Source organism: Tachyglossus aculeatus, chromosome 1 (genome assembly GCF_015852505.1).
Source record: "Tachyglossus aculeatus isolate mTacAcu1 chromosome 1, mTacAcu1.pri, whole genome shotgun sequence".
NCBI lineage: Eukaryota > Metazoa > Chordata > Mammalia > Monotremata > Tachyglossidae > Tachyglossus > Tachyglossus aculeatus.
Window position 1 is genome coordinate 81,847,429 of NC_052066.1, and position 9,994 is coordinate 81,857,422.

Consider the following 9,994-nt stretch of genomic DNA (forward strand, 5'->3'; position numbering starts at 1 on the left):
ATTATTATTATTAACTGCTGAGGTGGGTATGATACAACCATATCAGGCATAGTCCCTGTTTCTTGTGAGCAGAGAACGTGTCTACCAACTCTGTTAATATTGTCAGATTGTAATAATAATAATAATAATGATGGCATTCATTAAGCACTTACTATGTGCAAAGCACCGTTCTAAGCGCTGGGGAGGTTACAAGGTGATCAGGTTGTCCCACGTGGGGCTCACAGTTTTAATCACCATTTTCCAGATGAGGTAACTGAGGCCCAGAGAAGTTAAGTGACTTGCCCAAGGTCACACAGCTGACAATTGGTGGAGCCGAGATTTGAACCCATGTCCTTAGTTCAGTGCTCTGCACACAGTAAGTTCTCAATAAATACCACTTACTGATTGATTGATGGGATTACCACTATAAGATGGAGGGAGAACAAGAATTTTATCCCCATTTTGCAGACGAGGAAACTAAAGGACAGAGAAGTTAAATGACATAAAGTCACACAGCAGACAAGTGGCAGAGTAGGGATTTGAAGTTAGGTCTCCAGTCTTGAGCTCTTGCCAGTAGGCCATGCTGCTTCTCAAACCATCCTGGATAGATTGTTGCATAGCCTTTTTTTTTGGAACATAGTTAAAATAACATCAGGTCCAGATTGGAAAGTCACAATAATGTCAAGACAGTAAATTCAGGTTTGGCCTTTGAAAGCTGCTTTATTTGCAAAGCATTATGAGCAACTACTGAGTTTAGTAAATTATATGGCTGAAAAAAAATCCATTAATGATCTTTGAAAAATTGTAGATATAAAGCATGGAAAAACAAAACACAGTGAAGAATATATGATAGTTTCTATGATTAAAACATTTTAGTGGGTATTGGGATTAAATAGAATTCAAAACTTCCTTAAAGGCAAAGAATTGCTGAAGGGAATTCAATGAGAGTTTGTTTTTATTAGCAATGGTATAGTATTTTTGAGCACAGATTGTGTACAGAGCATTGTACCAAGTGCTTGAAAGAGTACAATAGATTGAAGAAACAGGATTCCTGCCTAAAAGGAGTTTCACCTGACCATTGCTCTCCCCATCTTCAAGGTCTTATTAAAATTGCATCTCCTTGAAGAAGCCTTCCCCTATTAAACCCTCATTTCCCCTACTTCTGCTTCCTTCCGTGTGTCACCTATCCACTTGGATCTGTACCCTTTAAGCATTTGATATTCACCCCACCCTCAGTCCCACAGTACTTATGTACATATCTGTATACATCTGTACACATATCTGTATCAAACCCTGGCCCACGTCTTACCTCTGTCCTGGAATGCCCTTCCTCCTCAAAACCGACAAACTAGCATGCTTACCCCCTTCAAAGCCCTACTTAAAACTCACCTCCTCCAGGAGGCCTTCCCAGACTAAGTCCTCCTTTTCCTCTGCTCTTCTTTCCCTCCCCATCGCCCCGACTCCCTTCCTCTGCTCTACTCCCCTCCCCACCCTAGAGTACTTGTGTATATATGTATGTATTTATTATTCCATTTATTTTATTAATGATGCATATATATCTATAATTCTATTAATTTATATTGATGTTATTGATGCCTGTCTACCTATTTTGTTTTGTTTTGTTATCTGTGTCCACCCTTCTAGACTGTGAGCCCATTGTTGGGTTAGAGATTGTCTCCATTTGTTGCCAAATTGCACTTTCCAAGTGCTTAGTACAGTGCTTTACACACAATAAGCACTCAATAAATGCAACTGAATGAATGAATGAATACATAAATACATTTTTTAAAAGTCTGTCTCCTCCTCTAGACTGTAAGCTACTTGTGGGCAGGGAACATATATACCAGCGCTGTTATTTTGCACTCTTCCAAACCCTTAGAGCAGTGCTCCATGCATAGTAAGTGCTCAATTAATATGATTGATTGATAAGCTTGCTGTGAGCAGGGAATGCACCTGTCATCATATTATACTCTCTCAAGCACTTAGCACAGTGCTCTGGACACAGTAAGAGCTCAGTAAATACAATTTACCAACTGACTGGCTGCCTGATAGATTAATAGGGAAGAGGGACATAGAAGAGTTTACAGATAGGAGAAAGACTATTTAAGCGGCAAAATACTTCAATAGAAATGCACCAAAAGGCAACAGGATGTTGTGAGTATAAAAATGCCGACATAGAGCAAAAATTCTGAGATGATAGTTTGGAATATGTAGCCTGAGGAGAAAAATAATTAACCAGGGAAAAATTCCTGGAGGAGATAACAATTCAGAAGGACTTTGAAGATGAGGACAACTTTGAAAGGGGCAGGAGTTCCAGACAGGTGGAACAGTATGTAAGAGGAAGCAGAGGTGGGCGAGTCAAAAAAGCAGCCGCATGAGATAGTGAACTTTGGAGGGATGTTGAGTGTGAGCTGGGAGGCAGCTGGAGTAGAGAGGGGATAAGTTAAAGGGAAACAGCTGATTACATTAAAAATAATGGCAAGGAGTCTCTTTTTTGACAGGGAGAAGAATCACTAAGCATTGAAGGCTTTTGAGGAGTGAACAATATTTTACAAAGCAGATGCAAAAAGCAGAGGTAAGTGTGGATTGGAGAGGCAAGAGGCAGGGAGATCAGTGAAGAGATTGGTATAGTAGGCTAGCCACGATATGGTGAACATCAGGACCAGGGTGGAGGCTGTTTTGATAGAGAAGAAGGGACGGATCTGGGAAATTCTGAGCAGGATTTAGTGTTACTCAATGTGAGAATTGAAAGAGAGGCAGGAATCAAGGGCAATGCCAAGACTATGTCTTAGAGAGAGAGGAAGAATGGCTGTGTTTCCAACTGTAATGGGATTGTTCGGCAAAGGAGAGTATTTAGAAGGGAAATGAATTTCCGTATTTGATTTGGCTTAAGAGGCAGGCACATCCATGTGCTCCTTTTTTTTAATAGCATTTGTTAAGCACTTACTATGCGTCAGGCACTGGTTTAAGCGCTGGTGGAGATGTGAGTTTATCAGGTTGGACACAGTTCCTCTCTCACATGGAGATCACAATCCAAGTTGGAGCAAGGAGGATTGAATCCCCATTTTACCAAAGGGGTAATGGAGACACAGAGAAGTAAAGCTAATCACCCAAGGTCACACAGCGAACAGTTGGTAGAGTCGGAATTAGAACCCAGGTCTTCTGACTCATTCATTTATTCAGTCGTATTTATTGAGCGCTTACTGTGTGCAGAACACTGTACTAAGCGCTTGGGAAGTACAAGTTGGCAACATGTAGAGACGGTCCCTACCCAACAACGGGCTCACAGTCTAGACGGGGGAGACAGACAACAAAACAGAACATGTGGACAGCTAAGTCAGAACAAATAGGTGGTCTATCTTTAATGGTAGGAGATAGATCAAGGAAACCAACCATCACACACTTCCTCCCACATCCTCTTGCCTCTGATGGAGATCCAATACTAGACTGGACCAACTATTATAAGCACTCAACACATAATATCCTGGGCTATCCCAGTAATGGCAGTGCTTATGTTCTTATTCCTTACCCAGGAGCACCTCGCTTTTAACACAGTTATCCCGAGATCCCCTCCCAAAAATTGGCTTTTTCCCAGGCCTTTGCCCTTTCCTATAAGCCTTGTTGCTTCTCTCCTTATAGGCAGGGAATGTGTCTACCAACTCTATTATATTGTGCTCTCCAAAGTACTTAGTAAAGTGCTCTGCATACCGTGAGTGCTCAATAAATATGATTGATTAATTGATTGAAGATGTGGAAATATATTGGAGGCAGCAAGTGACGTGAGACTGTAGAGAAAAAGAGAGGTCAGGGCTAGTGAGGTAGATTTAATTCTATTTGTTCTGATGATTTTGACACCAGTCTACATGTTTTATTTTCTTGTCTATCTCTCCCTTCTAGACTGTGGGCCCGTTGTTGGGTAGGGACCGTCTCCATATATTGCTGACTTGTACTTCCCAAGTGCTTAGTACAGTGCTCTGCACACAGTAAGTGCTCAATAAATACGATTGAATGAATTGAATGAATGAATGAATTTGGGAGTCATTTGGGTAGAGGTAGTAGTTGAAGCTATGAGAGAGAATGAGCTCCCCAAGGAAATGTAAATGAAGTGAGAAAAGTAGACCCAAAATAGAGCTTTGAGGGACATGTACAGCTGGGGGATGAGAGAAGAGAGAGGATAATGAAGGAGACTGAGAAAAAGCAGGTAGGAGAGAACTCTGCTGATGAATCCAAGATTAGATAACTTTTCCAGGAAAGGGTGATTCATATAGTCAAAGATGGATTGGATGCAGCATGGCTTATTGGAATGAGTATGGGCATGGAAGTCAGAAGACCTGGGTTTTATTCCTGGCTTTACTAGTTAACTGCTGTGTGACTTTGGACAAGTCACAACTTCTCTGTTTCTCAGTTTCCTCATCTTTAAAATGGGGATTCAATCCTCCTCCCTCCTACTTAAACTGAGAGCTCCTTGTGGCTCAGGGACCGTGTCCAAACTGATAATCTTGTGTCTACCCCAGCGCTTAGTACAGTGCTTGGCACACAGTAAACACTCACTTAACAGGTACCATAATTATTATCAACGAAAGGTCGAGCAGGATTAATTTACTTTAAATCAATTAAACCAAACAGCTATATTTGTTTTTCATTTATAAATTGCCTTAGCTTATTAATAGACTATTAAGTTCTCAAATTTAAATTTTAAAAGTTCATCTAATTATCAAAACACCTGAAGCAGCATGGCTCAGTGGAAAGAGCATGGGCTTGGGAGTCAGAGGTCATGGGTTTGAATCCCTGCTCAGCCACTTGTCAGCTGTGTGACCTTGGACAAGCCATTTAACTTCTCTGGGCCTCAGTTATCCCATCTGTAAAATGTGGATCAAGACTGTGAGCCCCACGTGGGACAACCTGATCACTTTGCATTCCCCCCAGAGCTTAGAACAGTGTTTCGCACATAGTAAGCACTTAGCAAATACCATCATCATCATTCAGGGGACACGATCAGTTTTCTTTATTGTTACTTAACCGAATTTCTAAAAAAAAAAATGTATGCAGAGTTAGTGTCTTCCTAAATTACATGACTAATCTGCAGAGTTACCTTCGGCAAGGTTTTTCAACTCTCATTATCTCAGAGCTTCATTAGTAAAATGGGGATGACAATACCTGTCCCTTCCTCCCCCTGTCCCCTTCTGCCTCTTATCTCACAGAATTGCTTTAATGACAGATGTAAAAACATTCTGGAAAAATTAAAAAAGTGTTGTAGAAAATAAAGATACTATTCCCATAAAATGCTTCATTAAAAAAACCCAAAGTGTGCAATATCTAAAATCTGTTCAGCATAAATGTTCTACATATAATTTCTGTGGTCATACTTTAGAGGATTTGAAAAAAAAATAAAAGGATCCTTCTTCCTATAAACTTTCTCATCTTCATTTAGAGAAGCAGTGTGGCCTAATAATAATGTATTATTATCTGCTCCTATCTTTCGTTTCTGCTATCTACTACTTCCTCCTACAACTTCCTCCTATCTGAAATGTATTTTAGTTCTGTTTCCCTCAGTAGACAGTAAGTTCTTTCAGGACAGCATTCACAGTCAATAATTTTATATGTTCTCCAGAAAGCACAGTTCAGTGTGCTGTACATTGCGGGTGTTAAGTAAATACTATTGATTTCTTGATTGACCTACTGATCAATTTTAGGAAGGGTTTATTTCATTGAGAAGCTGAAAAACAGACAGGAAATTGTGTTTCCAAAAGTAATCAGTGTGGACCCCCTCAAGTGATGCATTACTGCATGTATGACTCATATTACACTGCACATCCCATGGTAGTCTGTCTCCTCCCAGGCAGATTAGAAGAATAATTGGTGTTTCTACTCCCATCATGTTTTTGGGTTTTTTCCCCCTTTGGGACAAGTCATCTTACTTTAAGGAAGGCCTTCATATTCTGCATCTGAAGGGGAGCATGGGGTACTCTGGCATTCCCCCAGCAAATCTCTCAGCCAAGAACATTTTAAATACCAATGGGAAAAGGGTTCTTGTGGGTCTGTGTTCCTTCCAGTGTCTAAAAAACCCACTAGATACTTCCAAGAGGGGAATGTTCCTCAGGAATGCACCCCCAAACGTCAAAACTTACCACCGAATTCCTGTCATCAGCAGGATCCTAGGAATACCTGTTCTCCACAATTTTATCTTCTCTCTTTCCATATATAGGTATGACATCTTAAGATGATCCACCATTCATGTACAAAAGAGTCCTAATTGAGATAGAGCTTGGTCAATAGGAGGAGGAGGAAGAGAAAGTGTGCGAGATAAAAAAAATTATGATTGTATATGTTTCCTGGATTTAGAGGGTACTGAATACCAAGAAGCAGGGACTTTTGAGTTCATTTCTGGGAAAAGTTGGAAGGGGAGGGATAGGAGAGCTCAGAAACAAAGATGGCAAGGTGAGGTGGGGAAGAGGAAAGGGACAAATCTGCTTGGAGGGAGAAACATGAACTTGAGATAAGGGAAAGGAGCAAAGAGGCAGATCACAGAAAATAAATGGGGCTATGGAGAAAAGAAAAAAGAAGGGAAGTCCATAGATGGGGTGCCTTTGAAATTTGTCCTGGATATTCAGACGGGGAATTTAATTATTTCCAAATAAGGGCAAATTGACGGCAGAGTGGAGATCGGAGAAACCCTTTACAGGCAACTGGAAAATGGGATTTCAGGGCCCCATTTCCTGGAGAAGCCAAGACTGCCACCACTGTCTTCCATTAGCAACGCCCTACTCAAAAGAGAATAGAAGTAAAGCTCACTGATGGGGTTTTGACTGGTGCTCCCCAGGCTCAGTCATTTTGCTCTTTCTTCTACACCACAATTTCCTCTCTGCTTTTTGTTCTTCACTCGTCAATACATTTCTAAAATGGCTGGGATTGAGAGAGAACATGATTCTCTAGGGAGGTTTAGATAATGCCTTCCCCTTCAGGTGCTAAGCGAAGCACATTGCCAGAGAGAATGGGCTGAGAACAAACGCTAAAGTGTTTTTCTATGTTTTTTTCTCACAAGTGGGCTGTAAACCACAGCAGGCTTAGAGTGCCTTTAAAGTAGAACTGCCGTTTTCTATTCTGGGTTTGAAATAAACGACCATTTCCTAAATAAAAATTGTAGGATTTTGTGTTAATGCAGCGGAGATGCTTAGGCAGTGCACCAGGCATATCAGAGATTTTGGGGCAACTGCAGAATGAGGTCCAATCCATTCAATTCAATTTAGTCCCCAGTGCCCACTCCCCCTTTCTTTTTTTCATTTCAGTCAGTCATTTCTAATTACCACAGATTTGATGATACAGGAAAAGCCCCTGACACAGCGCACAGCGTGGCTGGTGCAACACGCAGAAGAGACAATGGTCCTTTAGAAAGAGGAAGAGGAAATTGTGAAAAAAGAGCAGTAGCTTTATGTTTCCTATTGAAGAAAAGTTCTGAAGCAAGAGGATCACTCGGAAAATGGGGGAAGGAGAAAGAAGTGGAGGGAAAACAATGTGGGGAGCAGCTTTCTAAAGTCATTATACCCATAATGAATCACCTGTTTAGAAAGCATGGTACAACAATTATGGTATGTGTTTTAAGTGCCTACAATGGGCCAGGACACTGTTCTAAGCCCTGGGGTGATACAAGCAAAACAGGTTGGACACAATCGCTATCCCCATCTTACAGATGAGGTAACTGAGGCACAGAGAAGTGAAGGTGCTTGCCCAATGTCACATAACAGACACATGACTGACCCAGGATTAGAACCCATGAGCTTCTGGCTCCCAAATGCTCTATCCCTACACCATGCTGCTTCTCCAATAGTAACTGCTGGGAAACAAAGGATTTGGTTGGTATCATACAAAGTTTGCTCTCTCATTATATCCATGGCTAGTTATTTCTGGACAGGAGGAAAAACAGAGCTACCTTTTCAGAAACCTGAAGTGTGAACAATTTTTAATTTGTGCTGTTATGGAACCACATCAAAAATGCATTTCATCATCTTTACAGCTACAATGAAACAGAGAGAGGAAGGGAATGGCTTGTTTCTTGGTGATAATCCCAGCAGCTGTTCCCCAAAGAGATGGTTTTTCAGGATAATTCCCTAAAAAGAACTTAGCCAAAGAACTTCAGAAAACAGCTCGCTCCACCCTCAATCTCACCCACATCTTTCCTCATAGCAAGAAGAGCAGAGCACATTTCATCAGAAACTAATAGCACAGGGTTTGGGGATGGAGGAAAACAAAAAACAACCTCGGGTGGTTCCACTGCTCCAGGAGTCCATTCATTCCCAATAAATAACTAAATGTACTACATAGGTGACTTTTTCTTTTCCATAAAGAAATGTAGAATTTCACAGAAAACTCCCAGATGAATTTTACTTTTAAGAAATTAAAACTGCTGCTTTCTGTAACACATTATTTCAGATTCACATAGCATTCCCATGGTTTGTTTGTCTTTAGACTACTGCCTCAGAATTGCATCTTTAGATGTTCCAGTTTCAATGTTTTTATGCCTGTCCTGGGGACAAAATTTTGTCAAGGAAAATATTTGGTTCAAGTTAAACCTTGTTTTTTTATGGTATTTGTAAAGTTCTTACTATCCCCCAGGCATTGTACTAAGCAGTGGGGTAGACACAAGATAATTAAATGGATACAGTTTCTGTCCAACATGGAGCTCACAGTCTTAATCCCCATTTTACAGGTGAAATAACTGAGGCATAGAGAAGTTAAATGATTTATCCAAGGTCACACAGCACATTTGTGGTGGAGCTGGGATTAGAACTCAGGTCCTCTGATTTCCAGGCCTGAGTTCTTTCCTCTAGTCACACTGCTTCTTCACATCTCGTGTATATGTAGAAGACCCATACCTGCACCATCTCCCCTTCCAATCCCCAGATAAACACCTTCTCCCTGTGACAGTTAGGGACAGGAAAAGATCACATCTTCCCCACCTTTCATAGTTTGAAAATATCAGGATATGTGGTAAAGCCGCACTTAGGGCAGAAACTGGGGCCCAGATGAAGCTGACTTTGAAGACAATGGGCTCTGTACCCTACCCAACACACGGAAAGCAGGTCTGTCTTTACTCCAGAGCAGGATGGAAGTATATAAGTTCAGTGCATCACTGGTAAGAAACTGTCCCATGTGTTGCTGAGACTTGTCATCCCTGCAAATGCCCAGAAACTTCCATGCTTGCAGAAACATCATGACACATGAGTACCAAAGGTGCCACACTTTCCAGGAACCATGGTGCCCTCTCTAATGCCACCTGAGAAGACCTGTAACAATTCCTCCCAGTGTCAACCATGCTTAACCCAAGCCATGTCCTCCTGTCTGTCACTCATCCCTTCTTTCCTCTCCTCTCCCCATTCTATGGCTATGTGTCAGATTCAGATTTATTAGTAGAGTCCATATTGGTGGATCGTTTCATTTCTGTTTGGACTCATTGGTAGTTAGTAATTTTGTAACTGTGCAAGCTTTTAATTTGCTCCATGGTCTCAAAAGTTGAATGCATTCTGCAAGTCTGGATTTCTCCTAAGATCATACGTATAATAATAATAATAATAACAATGATACTAATAAAAATGATAATTGTGGCATTTGTTAAGCATTCTTACTATGTGCCAGGCACTGTACTAGGTACTGGGTCAATACAAGGTAATTGGGTTGGACACCGTCCCTTTCCCACGTGGGGCTCACAGTCTCAATCCCCATTTTACAGATGAGGTAACTGAGGCCCAGAGAAATTAAGTGACTTGCTCAAGGTCACATAGCAGACAAGTGGCAAAGCTGGGATTAGAACCCAGGTCCTTCTTACTACCAGGTCCGTGCTATTTCTGCTGGCCACGTTTCGGTATTTGTTTGTTAGACACTCCTTACCATTGGCTTCAAGCACTCAGTCACCTTGTCCCCTCCTTCCTTACCTCACTGTTTCACTACTACAACCCAGCCCACATACTTTGCTCCTCTAATGCCAACTTCCTCACGGTACCTCAGTCTCACCCATCATGCC